This window comes from Halichoerus grypus, chromosome 2 (assembly GCF_964656455.1).
Source record: "Halichoerus grypus chromosome 2, mHalGry1.hap1.1, whole genome shotgun sequence".
Lineage (NCBI taxonomy): Eukaryota > Metazoa > Chordata > Mammalia > Carnivora > Phocidae > Halichoerus > Halichoerus grypus.
This window is the reverse complement of record NC_135713.1, coordinates 108,283,694-108,301,318: the sequence shown is the minus strand read 5'-3', so window position 1 is coordinate 108,301,318 and position 17,625 is coordinate 108,283,694. Positions and strand designations below refer to the sequence as shown.

At 39.6% G+C, this 17,625-nt stretch overlaps 1 protein-coding gene and 1 long non-coding RNA gene across 7 annotated transcripts in view; one reads left to right on the top strand and one right to left on the bottom strand.

The window, feature by feature from the left end:
• Positions 1 to 17,625, bottom strand: part of PDE4D (phosphodiesterase 4D) — a 1,430,886-nt gene that overhangs the window by 501,307 nt on the left and 911,954 nt on the right. The gene's annotated exons all lie outside the window — the stretch shown is intronic.
• The window catches only part of LOC118538354 (uncharacterized), a 71,192-nt gene that overhangs the window by 21,090 nt on the left and 32,477 nt on the right, over positions 1 to 17,625 (top strand). The window lies entirely within an intron of this gene.

Below are 17,625 nucleotides of genomic sequence, written 5' to 3'. Positions count from 1 at the left end.
AATATCATTGCAGAATGTCTGTTATTATACCAGTAATTACCTCCACATTTGTTTTCCATATACATTAATATTTCTATTGACACAGATCATAGACTTTCTATTCTCCTTCCTTTGAAAATTAAAATAAATGCTATCATGAAACAATAAGAATCAGACACCCAGTTCTTTTTTCCCAGGTACTTAAGAGGATGACTACAGGAAACCATTGACTTGGTCTCTACAGTCAGATTACTTCGAAGTTCCAACAGACAATTCCATCAAGATTAATGACCAATTGTTGCACTGAATTAGCAGTCTGATTTTATTTTTATTTATTTAGTATGTGAGAGACAGTCTATGATAATAAAATAATTACAATAGCTTCCCCGCCCAGGCACTTAATTTATTGTAGCAACAATTCAGAGTCAGATATTGTCTGAAATGCCTTTGTAGTGCTATAAGCAGCTGATTGATAATCATGTTAATAAACAGTCCTAAGGGACTCAAGTCTGACGGTCCCCAAATTGTTTGCTTTTGACCAAGTTTTAAGATATCTTTTCTTTTAATGCTGTGCAAATCAAATAGTCCTGAATTTTTTCATATATTCTCCAGAAAATATGAAAAAGTGACCATGTTATTTAAGCCAGGATGTTTACTTCCTTATAGAAAAATCAGAATATCATCTTTTGAGTTTTGAGCTTTTATCTTAAATATATGGTCACTGGGGGAAGCTGGGATATTCTGGAATGATAATTGCTCTCTTGATGTTGATATTCAGGATCTCCTTGTGCAGCTTCATTGTTTTGGACTGAGAGAGCTTGGCCGCCTGTTCTCTGTCTGAAGTGTTCTTTCCCCTCCCTTACCTCCTTCAAGTCTTTACACAATGTCAACGTGGAAGGCTACTCTATCTAACATTGCATTCCCTCCTGATACATCCCTGACTTATTTTTCTCCTTAGCACTTATCACTATCCAAAATACAATACACTTTACTTATTTTTCTTGCAAATTGTCCGTCTTCCTCTCCATTAGTTTTCTATTGCTGGTATGACAAATTACCACAAACATAGTGGCCTAACAATGAAAATTTATTATTTTATAGTTCTATAGGTTCAAAGTCTAACACTCACTGGCCTAAAATCAAGACGTTGGCAGGGCTGCATTCCTTTCTGGAGGCTCTAGGGGGAATCTGTGTCTTTTCTTTTGCCAGATTCTAGAGGTCACCCACACTCCTTGGCTCAGGGGCCCCTTCCTCCATCTTCAAAGCCAGCGACACTGCATCCTTCTGACTTTCTGGTGTCATCACATCTTTCACTATTACAAAAGAGTTTGTGCTTGTAAAGACTCAAGTGATTGGATTGGGCCCACCAGGATAACCCAGGACAATCTACAACTCAAGGTCTCAATCACATCTGCAGAATCTCCTTTTCCATGTAAGACAACACATCCATAGGATCTGTCCATTAGGCAGTGAAATCTTTGTGGCGGCCATTATTCTGCCTACCTCACTGCAATGCAAGCTCCATGAGGTCATGACATTTTGTTTGTTTTGTTGTATCCTAAGCACTTAGAACAGCATCTTGCACATAGTATGTGCTCAATAAATCTTTTTTCAATGAATTCATGAATGAAACCCAGATTTAGTTGACGATGGGCACATATTTGAAGTGTGCTGCTAGAACACAGGCCTCCAGCTGCATTTGAAGAGTGTATCCCTTGAATTAAAGAGACCTTATTAGCCCTCATTTGAAAAACAAGGTGAGCACTTTGTCCAATTCACAGAGTCAATATGATTTACACTGAAATGGTTTGAATATTCTTAAAGAGATGTAAAGGACTACCACTATACTTTTTAAGTTGGTCTTAGTGTCCTTACCTAAGATATAAATTTCTGCAAGCTCAAAATATCAGCAATCCTGGTCAGAGGTTCTCTTTCCAGCTTTGGGAAGCCCCATCCAAGAGGCTAAAAAAGATACTTGGGAAGACCTTACAGTGAGACTGTAACCTTCTTTGATCTCTCTCCCTGCTAGATAAGCCATCCTGAGGGCCATGCCCCCACACCAAGTGCAGTGTACCTGGACCACCTTAGGAGGGGTGGGAGAGCAGGAGGTTATAGGGTATCTCCAAACCTCAGTCTACTCCAGGCTTTTGACAAATTTGGGCATATCAATGAATTTCTCCAAGGCTCCTGTCCCTTACAGTCTATCATTCTCAGTCACATGTTACTAAAAGATGCTGGCAAATAATACAAAGGTACACTACCAACCTTATGTTTTATTTCCTTAAGAAAGAACTAGGACATGATTTGTCCAACACACTGGCTTCAGGTAACACCAGTATACAACCAATAACAGAGTGAAGTTAATAACATGCCAGCAAATACTGGTAGAAGTTTTTTGCTGATTTTTTCAAAAAGAACAGGTGGAACTCTTTCCATTTATTTGTAGAATATCTATGCAAAGAAATGAGTCTCTGACTTTATTGAGAAAATTTGCCAATTTCATTAAGTTAAAAAAAATCCAATATGCCTTTAAAAAGTAGAGGTTGCCTGGAACTCACATGCTTATATTTACTAGAAGAGTAAAAATCAAAATGTTTAAGATAGAATCTTCTGTTGTTTCAAAAAAAATCTGTGATGCTAAGATTAGAAAACATTTATTTTTTCTCCAGGATTGATGTAATTAAACATACTAAAGTAGGCCAAAACAGCAACAACAGCAAAACAGTCTTTTTTTTTTTTTTAAGATTTATTTATTTATTTTAGAGAGAAAAAGAGCACAAGCACAAGCAGGGGGAAGGGCAAAAGGAGAGGGAGAGAGAGAAGCAGACTCCCCATTGAGCCTGACATGGGGCCTGATCTGAAGACCCGGAGATCATGACCCGAGCCCAAACTAAGAGTTGGATGCTTAACTGACTGAGCCACCCAGGCACCCCCAACAGCAAAAAATCTTAATATAAACATGGTTTGCTTCTATGGGTCTATGACTATATACAGATATCTGGAAACATTAGGATGTTTGGTGACAATCAGGCTAATCACTGTTAGTCAACAGGTATATGCATTGTAGTGAAAGTTCAACTGCTAAATTGTTAAAATAATCCAGTCATTCTCGAAATGGGGTCTCTAGACCAGAACCACCTGGGACTTGTTGGATGAACACAACTGGGGGCTCACCACAGACCTACAGGATCAGGAACTTTAGGGAAGGGGTCCACAGTGTGTGTTTCATTAGCTTGTCCCCACCATTTTGATGCTCACTTAGGTCGGAGAAACCCTTGGCTGAAGTCACAATGAATGCCTTTTTATTTTATTCTAAAACGTTGTGTCTTACTATTTGACACAGTAGTCTTGTTTGATGGTATGTACAGAAAAATGTAACTGCTTGTTAAATGGTGAAAATTGGAGTAAACCATTAGCTGTTTGGGCTAAATTATATCTAAATCATGTGGGCAGATTATTTTGAAAGCTGAACATTTGAATCTGCTGAAAATATGATAGCACCTCCCATAATCCAAATCTAAAAGTCTCATTTACTCTTCAACAGTTAACAAAAATCGCTCATGCAAAAAAGCATTATATATTATATCAAGAAATTCTTTTTGGATATTAATAGGAATCTAGCATATTTTATTAGAATTCTTCTCTCGTTCTTTAGACATATTTTCCAGATTGATTTTCTCTCTCAACAAGAATCTAGGGGTGAGACATGAAAAAGCAAAACCAAACAAACAAAATCCTATTTATATACAACCCTATTTTAAAATCTTCAAAGTCTTAAAAAATATGGGTATTTTCCTTTGTGAGTTAAAATAAGCACAAAACACATATATTGTGGTGTTTTTTGTTTTTTAAAGATTTAATTAACTAATTAATTAATTTAGAGAGTGTGAGCAGAGGGAGGGGCAGAGGGAGAGGGAAAGAGAGCATCCCAAGCAGATTCTCTGCCCCCAAATGCAGAGCCCCACTTGGGGCTTGATCCCACGACGCTGAGATAAATCCCCTGAGCTGAAGAAATCAAGAGTATGTCGCTTAGCCCACTGAGCCACCCAGGCGCCCCACAAACCACATATACTGCATTGTCTATCGTTCTATTTGAGTAACCAAAAATAGCATTTTTGTTACATAACATTTGCTATAATAAAGGTGGAGCCAACCTGCTGAGAGAACCCAGAGCATGTAGCAGCTAATTCTTTCTGGAGAACCAGGGACAGCGGCCCAGAAGAGGCACTATTGAGCTGTTGGATGATGAGTTTCCAAGGTACAGAATGGGGCTGAAGACTTTCTCCACAAAACGTGCGTGCACAAGAACACCCCGTCATGAAGTAGTAGGGTGAATCTGTGAGCAGTGGAGTTGGGCCATGCTGGACTTCGTGTGAGTTAAGGGGTTTTTTTGAAGGCAACAAGCAGAGAACCAATGAGAGTTTCTAGGCAGTGAATTTACGTAACACAATCTCTTGTTAGGGAGATGGGTTCTGAGCTCTGGACTGAATCTCACAGAATGTCGTCAGAGAATCCTGGCAACTTCTAATTTGACCAAAGACCAGGCCAGTGCAGGAGTGATGGAGATACAGGCAAGAACTTGAGAGGCATTTGAGCTGGGTGTGAATGTGATGGCCGGGAAGGGGGGGGACAAGGCGGAATTTTAAGCTTCTTATTAAGTATTTCTTAATACTAGGTGTGATGCTTATTTTTGCATTTGTTTTTCATGCAAATTGTTGGAAGCTAAATAGGGCTTTTATGCTTAGATTGCAACTGGGGGGGGGCGGAGTACTCCTCTCATGTGTCCAGCTGGTTCAAATGATCGCTCTTCAAAATGACAGGAACAGGTGGAAAGTAGTAACACTGGGAGGCAGAGCAGGTGTGGGGGAAGCATTACTTAACCAGCACTTCCAGGAGTGGAGCTTAGTGAGTCTTTGAAGCGGTGGAGTCCCTGGGGGTGGGGGGTGGTTAAGGGTGCTGCCTCCTGAGGCCTTTCCCCTGAAACTCTCTTGTCATTGGTCCAGGTATCTGGCCTGGGCATGAGATTTTTAAAAGTTCCCCAAATGATTTAAGGTGGGTGAGAAATATTGCTTGAAAATATAAGTGAAGGCTTTTTCAGTTAGATAATGTAGCTTTAAATTTTCATTCTGTTGATTTGCCTAATAATCTGTTGTGATGCTAATGAAACAAGAGTGTCATATATTGACCTCCTAGCGATGACGTAAAAGCAAATAGGATAATATGTGTGAAAGTACATTGAGCTGGTCTTTGTTTAGGGCCTATTATCAGCACCAGTGTTTCAAAAATTTCTTACGGGAGGTAAATACTTAAATAAATCATTGGGAAAAATACAACAAAAGAGCATACTTTCTTCACTTTTACCTTTAACACATAGACTATAAACTTTTCATAAACACTATCTGCCACAACTTATAATAAATATGTCCTTTTTATTGACATAAGATGAGTGGATATATTTTTAAAAGGCATCATAGAGGCTATAAATGCAAACTGAATATTAACACTCATCTTTGGGGGGGTTTCACTTTTCTTTATAAAATCTTATGACAGATCCCACAGATCCTAAGATCTCCCTAAAGTTGACTTGGCTTTGCACATACTTGATACTCAAAAGATTCTGTAAATGCTTGAACAACAAAAGGAACATGTGCAGTGTTAATATATTATCCTAACCTTGCATTGTCTGGGGCTGGGTTGTGCTGAAGAAACTGATCTCTTACAAGCCTTAAAGAATAGTGACCAAAACATACCAGCATGATAATCTGGGCAAAGATGTAACTACAATGCTCTTAAATAATTCAAATGCCTAAAACAAGGAATGAAAATATTTTTTTAGGGTGCTGAGGGAAATATGATTTTAAAAATTATTTGAAGAAAGAAGCCATAGAGAAAAAATAGAAAACAATGTTGGGCGTCCGAGAAGAGAAGAGAAGAGAAGAGAAGAGAAGAGAAGAGAAGAGAAGAGAAGAGAAGAGAAGAGAAGAGATGAGAAGAGAAGAGAAATATAAAAGAGGCAATGTCAAAATACAGGGCTCAGTGGATTATATTTTAAAAATAATAAGGATGCAAAACAAAAGAATAGATCATGGTTTCTGGATGCGGAAATTGGAGTAATAGCAAATACATTTAAAATTTTTATCTGTAATCTGTGATTAGAAAAGATAGTTCTTACCTACTCTTAAAGCTTTTCAACATGAATATTGGCACTTCCCAGGTCAGGATCCAATTCAGATCTCTCAACTCTGTGTATTTATAATATTTAACTCCTCCCACTTCTTCAACTCTCTTAGATTTCAGCTTATATGGCTTATTTCTAAAGATTTTATCCACTTATTCCACTTGCAGTCTTTTAAAAAAGAACGTTCTTTTCTTTTTAGTATGAGATTTACCGTGTACCTACTGCAGTGAATGACGTTATGAAAAAAGACACATAATTCTGTAGTTCTGTATTCTCTGTAAATTAGCTCATCTAATTTGTTTACCACCACAAATTTGGGACATCCTATATGATGTAGGATCTCAGTTCTAAATATAATACTGCTCCATATATGATGTCCAATATATAGTTAGTATATGAACCACTGTTAGGCTGCAATAATTATCCACCCCCCAATTTAAACAAGCTTATCCTGAATTTGCAGAAGATTTAACATAGTTTATTGAATAGTTAAGTATATACATGTGTTTATGCGTATATGTACTCACACACACACATATACATATTTTATTGAACGGCTAAAGGCAAAGTCATGATAGAACATGAGGATGAACATTGTCCTGGCTAGAATAAAGCATTTGTTAGTGAGAATAAGGGTTCTAATGACCTGAATTATGACAAAGAGCTCAGGAAAAGAAAATGGGCCTGCAGAAGACATGCTTTAACAGTTTTGACCAGCTCCCAACCTGTCCAGCTTTAATCTACATTATGTATGAGCAGGAATTTTGTATTTCAAATAGATTAATCAGAAAATTAATTATGAATCAGAAGAGGTTTACATGTAGTACATCACAAGAGTAGGCTTAATTGTCTACTTAATAGACTAAAGTAATGCAGGTGTTAAAAAGAATTTATCATCGGAAATATTTCCTACGTGCTTCCCTACTTTTTCTAATTTGGCTACTTGCAAACAGTAAGATTTTACTATTCTAAATTTTGTTGAGGACACTTGCTCTCATTATTCTGAAGGCTAGCAGAAATTTATGTGTTTTTGTATTAATTTGTGTGACAACTTGTGGTCTCTCAAAAATAACTTCAAAAGTTCCATCATTATGGAGAGAATTTTGGGTAAAAATTTAGAGTAATTAATAATTTATATGAGTTTTTTTTTTTAAGTTTTTGACAGCCATTACTTGTACATGCAATTACTCAGTAAATAAGAGGCCCTCAAAGTCTTTTTTGACAAGACAAAGCTTCTAACATTCAAATTTAAATATTTTATGTGAAAATGCACTGCTACATCGTTATAAAACTAAGGACAGTTGTGTGATAACTGTAATTCCTCTTTCTCAAAATAAGAATATTTGTCTTGCTCTTTAGCTGTTATATTCACCTGTTCATTTTCTAGTGTTGCTCACATCAAGCAACAATTCTACAGCAGAAGTATTTACATTTTACTCTTACAGGGAAATGATCTGTGATGTAAATGAGGATAGGCATATTTAAATTGGGCTTAGACCATTCCAGTTCTCTCGTATCTTCCACTGTTGAAATAAAATACCAACTGAAAGGTAATATATGTGGTTGGTTGGTAAGCATGTTTCACTGAGTAAACCAAACTGCTTCCTAGGATGTCTTGCAGAAAAATAACCTCACTCTAAAATTCACTTAGCACTTAAAACTGGCAGCTAACGTAGTGCCGAATCACTATGGGAGCAATCAAGGACATAAAGAAAGTTCTTTGGTTTAGGCTTCTCCATGATAAAGCATGAAAAGCATTTATGAGGACGGAGTGGCCTAAGAGAGGAGCCCAGATCACTTGTGTTCCAGGCCTACATTGCAGTTCCAACAGTTTATTTGTCATGGGCAACCAAAGAATACTCAGATTCAGCATGTTCATATGGAAGTGTCATTTCACTCTAGAACCTGCCAGCTCTCCTGCGCCCTTAGCTCAATGAATAGCCCACTAGTTGATGAAGGTGTCTGCTTCTCCGTCACGTCCACACCTAATTAATCACCAGGTCCAGTGAATCTGCTTCCTGACTAGCTTGTTTCTCAATCTTTTTACTCCTCTGCATCCTCACTTTGCTGCTGATCCAAGTGATGAATACTTGTCAGAATTACTACAACAGTGTGTCTACTGGTCTCCTTTCCTCCAGCACCATGCTTCCCCAATTCAGTCTCTATAGAGTGCAGCCCAAACCTACAACCTCAAAGGCTTTCCATTTTGTTGGAATAAAGTCTTGAATCCTTAGCATGGTTAGCAAGGCCTTTTTTTTTCCTCCCCCCCCCCCTTCCTTGTGTTCTTTGCCAGCTTCATCTCTCTCTCTCTCTCCAGAACTTGTGTAGTCACCACCTGCCCCCATCTCCACCAGATGGGGCTATGGTGGGCCACTTGAGAGCGCTAAGAACTCACTGCCTTAGTGCTTTGCATATGCTCTTCTCAGTCTGCCCTTGCTTCGTCTGGCTAGTTTCTACTCAGCCTGGAAATTCTAGCACATCTTCCATGAACTCTCTCTTCCTGACCACCCCTTTCCCATGCCTCAAGTCTAGGAGGGCTGCTCTCATAGCATTTGCCTCATCTGAAAGTACTAGACTTCAGTTATTGCTTGTTTACTCATGCAGCTTTACCTTTGGATCTTTGCCTTCACAAGGACCACGGCTGTGTCTGTCTTGCTCATTTGTCCAACCCTGTGCATTAGAGTGAGAAGTTCATGGCAGATGTTCCAAAGACACTTGTGAAATGAACAAATCCGAATGGAGTTATGTACAAAGGCCTGAGAGCTCAGATGTCTGTTGATGCCCTTAGCTATCTGGTCAAAGTACTACAGGAAACAGTACATGATAATTAGCTGTCCGCTTTTAAAAAGTTACCTCCCTGCTACAAAGTTTCACCACCCTGCCCCCTCTCCCCCCACTGCCCTCCCAAATCCAATAACTGGCTAGATTTAAATCTATTTGACTTCTTTCAGGCTTGGTAAGAACTGTAGCAACCATCGTTATATTTAAGAAAATTAAATTACTATTATCGGTCTACCCATTTCTCCAAGAAAATGAAATTACTTCTCTACAGAATTAAAACACCATTTCCTTGAACTTGATGAAGCAGCCAATTTTCTATTGTGTTTCCTGCCTCAAAAAAGAATATGTGTCTAGACATAATATTAGTGAAGTTTTTCATGAGATACATTTTCCACTAGAACAAACTCCATTATTCCTACACAACGACATAAATAGCTCACTGTACCTTTTTGCTTTTTAATTAAAAAAAAAAAAAGTGAAATAAATTCTAACTCCTATCTCCAAACATAGAATTCTGCTTAAAAAACAAAACAACAACAAAAAACCCACTCTGGATTATATATGGTTTCTCCAACTTTCTAAGTATTACCATAACTGATTTTGAGAGATGCTGAACAAGTTTGCCTTGTGGTATTCTTTGTAGTAACAACTGTCAGACTTTAGCATACCTCAGAATCTCCTGGGGGGGTTTTTAAAACACAGGTTTCTGGGCACATGCCTTAGACCTGAGACAGAACCAGAAAATTTGCATTTCTAACAAGTTCCCAAGTGACACCTATGCAGCTGGCCTGGAGACCACACTTGGAGATGGAACTTATACAAGCAATTCTCCCTTCCCTTTTTTAAAAATATTTGGTCATCAGTGTCTAAACCGGTTTTGCTGCCTAAAAATGTGAAACATGTACTCAGTGCTGAAACTTAAACAGCACAAGGGCACATCATTTTCTTAAAAAGAAGCCTCTTTCTGCAAGCTTAAAAAATGCAATGGAAAAATAGCCTGAAGAAGGGAGGTTTTACCTTCGACTACAAACATGTTTTGCCTCAGTTGTGATTTCTTTGTTCCGGTGCCAAGCTGGCGATTAAGCTGGCACAAGGAACAGGTGCCATCGGTTTACTGTGATGATAGCGTAGCCCTTGTAAGCCCCGGAACAAGGAGGGTCCGCACATAAGCTCCTCCCAAGGCAGTTCTAGTTCCTTCTCTTGCTACCTAGATGGTGCTGCTCATTCTGAGTTCTCAGAGCCACAAAGGAAGGGGAAGATTTTCTTTCGATCCTGTGACATCCTCCCCCATTTATACCATTTTACAGCCTTAACTTATAGAAGCAATCTTAATCCTCTTTAAACCATAGAACTAATTGTAAAGTCCACCAACAAAGTGGCACTTTGGAATCTCTTTGCTGCAAAGACTTTCCATTACCCCTGTGTTCCTCTGCACAATCACTGGCTGAGAAGAGCATGTCGAAAACCCTATCTTGAGCTGAGCTTGTTAGAAGGGTTATTTTTGTCTTACAGCTTTTGTATTTTAATCTTCTTAGAATTTCTTAGGAAGTTCTAATTCTCATCAGTTCCGGCATAAGCTGAGTCAAATCAAGGGTCTCAGAATTTCAAGAAAGTGATGCCCTTAGTAAGGACTGCTGAAGAAATCAGGCACACCATGCTGTGACCATTACAAGGCACTATGTCAGTTCCCATTCTTCTCAAAGGTTCTTTCAGACTGGGGACCTTTGCCTTGTTCACTGCTATATCCCTATGTTTTAAAATAATGCCCCCAAAATATAAAGGACTCAATACAGGATATTTATTGCCTGACTGGCTCTCACTATAAGCTTTACAGGTGGCACACAATAAAAATTAAGGAATTGTAGCATTACACTGAAATTCATGAATTAAATGTTACCAAAACTGAGATTGCTCCTACAAATGAAAAAAATGAACCAGAAGACAGGTTGTGTTTTATTTGTTTGATTTTTAGAGAGGGAGAGAGAGATGGGGATGGGCAGAGGGCAAGGGAGAGGCAGAGAGAGAATCTTAAGCAGGTTCCATGCCCAGCAGAGCCTGATGCCTGGCTTCATCTCACAACCCTGAGACCATGACCTGAGCCGCAAATCAGGAGTCATACACTTAACCAACTGAGCCACCCAGGCGCCCCGAAGATACCTTACTAGAATATAACCTCCTCTACCCCCCAGTCTACAAATATATCCATCACCAGACTGAGGGGCAAATGTTCAACATAAATACACATTTACATTTCAGGACTTAAATCCCTGGTTCTGTATGCGGGAATTACCCAAACTAGTAACACTTCTTCCCCCCGACTTTAAATTGTCTATCACTTTATAAATGAAAAGGAATTCCCCATGGGACCCCCCCCCACCACACACACACCCTTTATATAGGGAACACAGTTTTGGCTAAATCCTTTTCAATTGTGTAGGAAGAGCATATATTTAGTAGGTAGACAAATGTGACAGCCGTTTCTCTTTAACACCAATGGTTTCCTCAAGGTTGCTTCTCCATTTTATAGTTATATCAGTTTATCTTTTTTATTTTATTTTTATTTTTTAAAAGATTTTATTTATTTATTTGACAGAGAGAGACACAGCGAGAGAGGGAACACAAGCAGGGGAATGGGAGAGGGAGAAGCAGGCTTCCCGCGGAGCAGGGAGCCCGATGTGGGGCTCGATCCCAGGACCCTGGGATCATGACCTGAACCGAAGGCAGACGCTTAACGACTGAGCCACCCAGGCGCCCCTCAGTTTATCTATCTTTACAGCCCCTTCTGTTGTAGCTAGCCACTCTCTAGACTCAGCCTATCTGCTCACGAAAGAATCCAGCCAGGGAGGAATCCATTACAAAAACTTTAGGTGCAACTAAGTCATGACACTCAGATATGGCCCTAGAGGTCAGCCTTGACTGCTGGCTCCTCAGTAATCTACTCTTCCTCCCAGATTACTCATCCCCTGAGGTCTGTTTCACGGACACTAGACCCTGCATCAAATGCCCAAATTAGGACAGCCTTGCGCCGTAAGGCTTTATTGCCCTTTCTAGCTTTGGATCTCCTGTAACCCAATACCTCCTAATCCAAGCCAGACTCTCTTAGGCCCTTTGGATCCTCTTCCTCTAATGAGTCATAAGCCAGTTCTTCCAAGTCCCTCCTAGCACCGAAGTTCAATTTTTTTTTTCTGCCAGGTTCTCATTTCTTTCCCCGTTCCTATTGCTGAAATACCACTGAACCCCTCATGGGCACCCCAAATCCTGGCAAGGTACAGTGTTGCTGTCTTAAGTTCATTTTCAGGGCTGAAGGCACAGCAATGACTAGTCAGTCAGCACCCAACAAGCACACTGGACCGACAGGACAGAAATTGGGGTGGAAGGAGGCCAGACATAAGGCCCTAGGTGCTAACACATATTTCCACAGAATAATACAACTGGTGAATTCTCATATCCAGCAAGGACCAAATCGATGTACTATTTTAGCACTCCCGCAAGAATTCTCCTACGTCATTTCTGCACAGAGTTTTATTTTATGGAAAAGTTCCATGCTTTTTAACATACTATATCATCTCCTCATGCCAAGTAGTTTCACATTTTAAGAATTATAAAATGTACTCATCAAAAATTTTTGGCACCCCATGTGCTGTGCATTATATGCTTATATATATTTAAAAATCCTGAACAAATCTCTCTTGGGGTTCTATTTAAACTACAACCACCAGCACAGCAAAGTATGATAGAAACAGAGAACGACTCACAGAAGACTAGCACCTTCCCCACAGGTACCATACTTTGAAATTTTGTTGAAATACTTTGAAAATCAGCTGTGCAGTATATAAGAACAAAGGCAAGCTAGCATATTTCCTTCTTCTGCACAACATTAAAGCCTCAGAAATGAAATGTCCAAACCTCTTCTAGAAATAAAAATCAATTGAGAAGAGCAGCCCAGAAAGCATTAATGCAATCAGTCTGCATGCTGCCAGCTAATTTACAATCCATGACAAGCAGAGCCAAGTGAGAGTTATTTACGTTTGTTCTTCTGGTATAATAGGAGGGATGAGAGTGAACAGGACCTGCTGAATCAGATCATGTTTGACTGAGGAGTGACAGAGGAGTTTTCTTCAATTAATTGCCAGCTGCATAACTTGAGCTAATACCAGCTGGGCTTTCGTCATGAAGTGACACAAAAATAAATTACTCTGTACTCGGGTGCTGGCTGCGATGCAGTTAATTCATCCATCCAAAGTTGGGAGCAGGGGGAGGGGCGGTGGTGATGCTACCTGAATTTTATGAGCATATTTTGGCAACTGTTTTAACAATACTGAGTTCATATTAATTATCAAAGTGTCTAAATGTATCCATTTAGGCTCAAATACACGTTTGGATGAAGAGATTCTTAGAAGGGATGAACCAAAGAGGAGAGAAGTGGTCCGGTCAAGGTCATGTTAATTTCTTTCACCATTAGTGAAATCCATATTCACATTCAAGTCACATGGTCAAGGGCGGGAAAAGGCAAAAAGGGTTTTATTAAGGGATATCCTTATGGGGGAATGCTTGAGGAGGGGAAAAGTGATGACTCCAGTGACGTAAAGAAATCCAGTATAAGGTTTAAAGAAGTCAAACGTCTGCTGGTACATTCAGAAGAGATTAACAGGCCCAGCTGCTGGGACTTTTCGAGCGAGGTGACTGTCGTGGTGGTCACAAGTCCATGTGTCTTCTGGCTGCCTCGCCACATTCCCGTCTGTCTGGATGGAAGAGTGCCCACCCACAAGCCAGACCTTTTCATTACGGGAAAGTTTCCGAGGTTCCATGTGTCAGGCAAACTTTGCTTACCCATCACTTCATGTAAACACCTCTTCTATGGAGATTTCTTACAGAAACACCCACTTGAAAATGTCTAACCAAAGAAATGAAGGTCAGAAAAACAGAAGCTACATGGGAATCTAGGTACGGAATATACAGACATGAAAGAAGCTCTCCAAATGAGGAAGCAGTAGCAGCTTGACCTCTGAATTCTTTGCTGTCTGTTTGCTCCCTCGGTTTTCAAACTGTAGCCCTGGAAATATAAACACACAATTCTAAACATTCACAGGCCTGCGGCAGCAAAATGCCACAAGCCAGCTTCACAACTGGGGCGTGCAGACCATAAATTCTGAGGTGGGAGGAGGGGAGGTCCAGAAATGGCCCGGCACTGTTCAGCACCCTTCACCAAAGAAAACTGGGCACAAGCAAGAGCCCACTCCTGGTTTTTCTCATTCATTGAAGAAGGATCCCAAGGATTGAATTACCCAGTTGACGCTAGTTCTACCCATGCCAGGGGGCAAGAGTGAGAAGACTGCCAAAGGCCATAGCTGCTTTGGATTTCGGCAGAACTGTTTGGTCTCCAGTGTGGTCATGAGCACTCCCATTCTGACACGGAGTTTAGAGAAGGACTCAGGGACAACCTGCCCAGGGTTTGACTCTAACTCTGTCAGCAGGAGAGAAAAACCTAATTTGTGCGACTGATGAGAAATAGTCTTTGCTATTGGCGACACAGACCGGAAAGGGCAAGACAAGAAAACCATCACTATTAGTTACATTCAGAGCAATGGAGAGCAATGCCTACAACCACCTGGTACCCAGTTCCATTAGTGGTTGGTTAGTTGGGGAGACTCTAAGCCATTAACTGAAAACTATCTTCACAGTGAGTCCTGGGGGAGGTGAGCTGTTAGCAAGCTGAATTAACAACTCCTTTTTCAACTGCCACATGTAATGGCAATGGGCGCCCTAAGTGTAACTCCCTTCCAAGCCAGCGATTTTTAGCGAGAATATCAGCGAAATTTCTAGGTATGAGTATTGCAACGACATCATTTCCCAAGCATTAGCTTACCTCTTTCTTGTAATGTGAAACACTTTAGTTTTAATTTTCTAGCTCCCTCTACCTCACAACCAAATGTATAACTGGAAACAGAAAATTCTGATCATTCCTGTTTAAGAACTTTGTTTTGTTTCTGTAATCTTTATACAGAGCAGACAGAGATTCTTTTTCTGGAATAATACCTATACTTGGGATAAATGATACATACGGATGTATTAACAGACTCTCTGACTGAAACACAAACATATAGAATTCATGAAACATGAATATACTCATCGCTTTCATTCAGGGCCTGATTATCTAATCAGTGATTCATTATCTTCCCCATTTTTCCCCTCTGACATTCTCTTTATCAAAAAAAGAAGTGAAAGAAATGGAAACTGCAAAAAGCATTTCCCTGGCTTGATGGTGGATAATATTTATACATTTTGTCTTTAAACCTAACAACCTCCTGAGGGTAATATCCACTTACCTGGAGATCAAGAGAAGCTCAGTGGCAGAGAGATGCACCAAAACATCACTTCCTCCAAGGCTTACTTGATAGAATAACCTGATTTAAGAGATGCTCAGATACTTTTGCTTTATCCTGTCATTCTTTTCAGAAGCTCTCCATTTACTTATCTTCCTTTTAAACTGTGATTTCCTTGAAGATAGGGCCTGCATCTTACTGAGCTTTTTACCCACAGGGCCCTGAATGGTGCCGGGCCCTGGCAGACCATCACATATGCCAGGAGTAAGTGTAAGCCATGCAGCCCATAGGCAACAACACTGGGTTTTCAATCCAGAAACGTCTGATTCCAACATCTACAAAGTAAAACCCACTAGAGTTTATCAGTAATATTTGGCAGAAGAATAGGTATTGAGAAGAGTTTATCCAGTTTTATTCTGGATAGTTTACAACCAAAAAGTTCTCAAGACGTAAATGTTGACAGAATTTGTGTGACCAGGTTAGCTCTGTTTGCTGAAACCATAGATAACTGGAAACTAAAGATTCAGAAAATAGTCAGCTTCAAGGAAGGAACAGGAGTCTTCATTGAACATATGAATGAGCACTTACTTTGTTAAAATGTAGGTTGGCTTTTCCCCTGGATTACAGGGAAAATACTCCAACACCAATTTAACTTCGGAGAACTATATTCAGTAAAACCCTAAGTGTTCTCTGCATGAAAAATTCTAGTTTTTCCTTACTATACAAATTCACAATGTAAATATAATCACAATGGCATGTCCTTTCTCAGCATCATTTAAAAACACAAACCTTTGAAGAACAAGGATTTTGGCCAACTAAGTAGAACAGCTTTAAATCCCGTGAAAAGAAATTGCAGACACAAAACCTGAGAAGGATTTTCAGAGGTAGCTTCGCTGATGGAGCATTATACCAGCTTATATCAGCTTCCTTTCCAAACTCTGGGTCTCCCTCCTCCTGCCTGACTTGTAACTGATGTTAATAATACAAACATACTTAAACTAAAAAGTTGAACGATAGGTAGAAAACAGTTGTTTGGCTTAAAATGTAACCAATGTAACTAGGAGAAGGCCACCTTCACTTCAGTAATAGGCATAGTAGATACCTTGCCCCGGCCCATAATACTATTAGAAACCCATGAAAATGTTTTCATTTCTTTTAAAATAAAAAAAAAAAATTGAACATAATCCAGGTTATATTTGTTTTATACCAATGTAGTCGTAAAGTATAGTTTTTAGTATTTTTTTAATAGAAGAAGAGGCCCACAAAGCCCAAGTGAATAGAACCCACAAAAGTCAAAGTATGTTCCCCAGCTAGGCTACTTTTAATCTTAATAAATTTGTTATGGCATTATTATTGGTTGGAATTATTTCAGCCATTTATTTCTTCTCTCCACCATAAAAACCAACCCCTCAAAAACAATGGAAATTCTTATTAACTGGATTGGATATGGACAGGATTTTAATGGATATCAGCCACAAATTCAATTCATCTGGGCCATGAAAGATTTCTTAGGATTTCCTAAGAAAGCCTTCCCTTTCCCTATCTCACGTCTTTTACCTGGAAGGCAACAACTTAGAAATAATCCCAATTTCAGAGGAATAAATAAAGATGAACTGCGAGAGCACTGTACCTTATTTTTTGTGGTTATTACAATGCATCTCTGCATACTTGTCATGCATCCTCCCTTTCTTATGTTCTGTTGGAGAATCACGCTCCAAAGGATGGGGTGGACCTCCATGATGGGATGCACAGAGGCCTGGTCAGTCACATGACTGATTCAAGCCTGGCACTTAATCCATTTCAAGTCAGCTCTGAGTCTCCTCTGGACTCATTGCAAAATATATGCTCTCATGCCACTGGTATTTCTCCAGGCAGGATTACACCTGGTGTTGCCTCAGCTCTCTTTACCACCACATGGGGAAAGCCTGAGAAAGACCGTAATGCAGAGGGGGACAGAGAAAGACAGAGATTGATGTCCTCATCACATCTCAAGAGCACCTGGAACAAGCCCTGCACCCATGAAAATCAGCCGCACTCCTTGAATTTCCCAGTTTCAAGATCCCATAAACTGCCTTTCTATTTGCTTAAATCAGTTTAAATTTAGTTTCTATTACTTGCAAATAATGGGGGCGGGGAAACTCTGATGAATATACTATTTCACCACATGGATCTTTTTTCAGTATTAAGGAATGTAATAGAAATCCTGATGAGATGCAAATCTACTCGGCTTACCCCTCTCTTTGCTGACAATAAGTCATTTGTATTTGGTTGACAATAAGAGAATACAATTGTTTGTTGTTGCACCATTGGGGCAAATTCATTAATTCATTCATAAATTCAGCAGATGCTCACTGCACAACTATT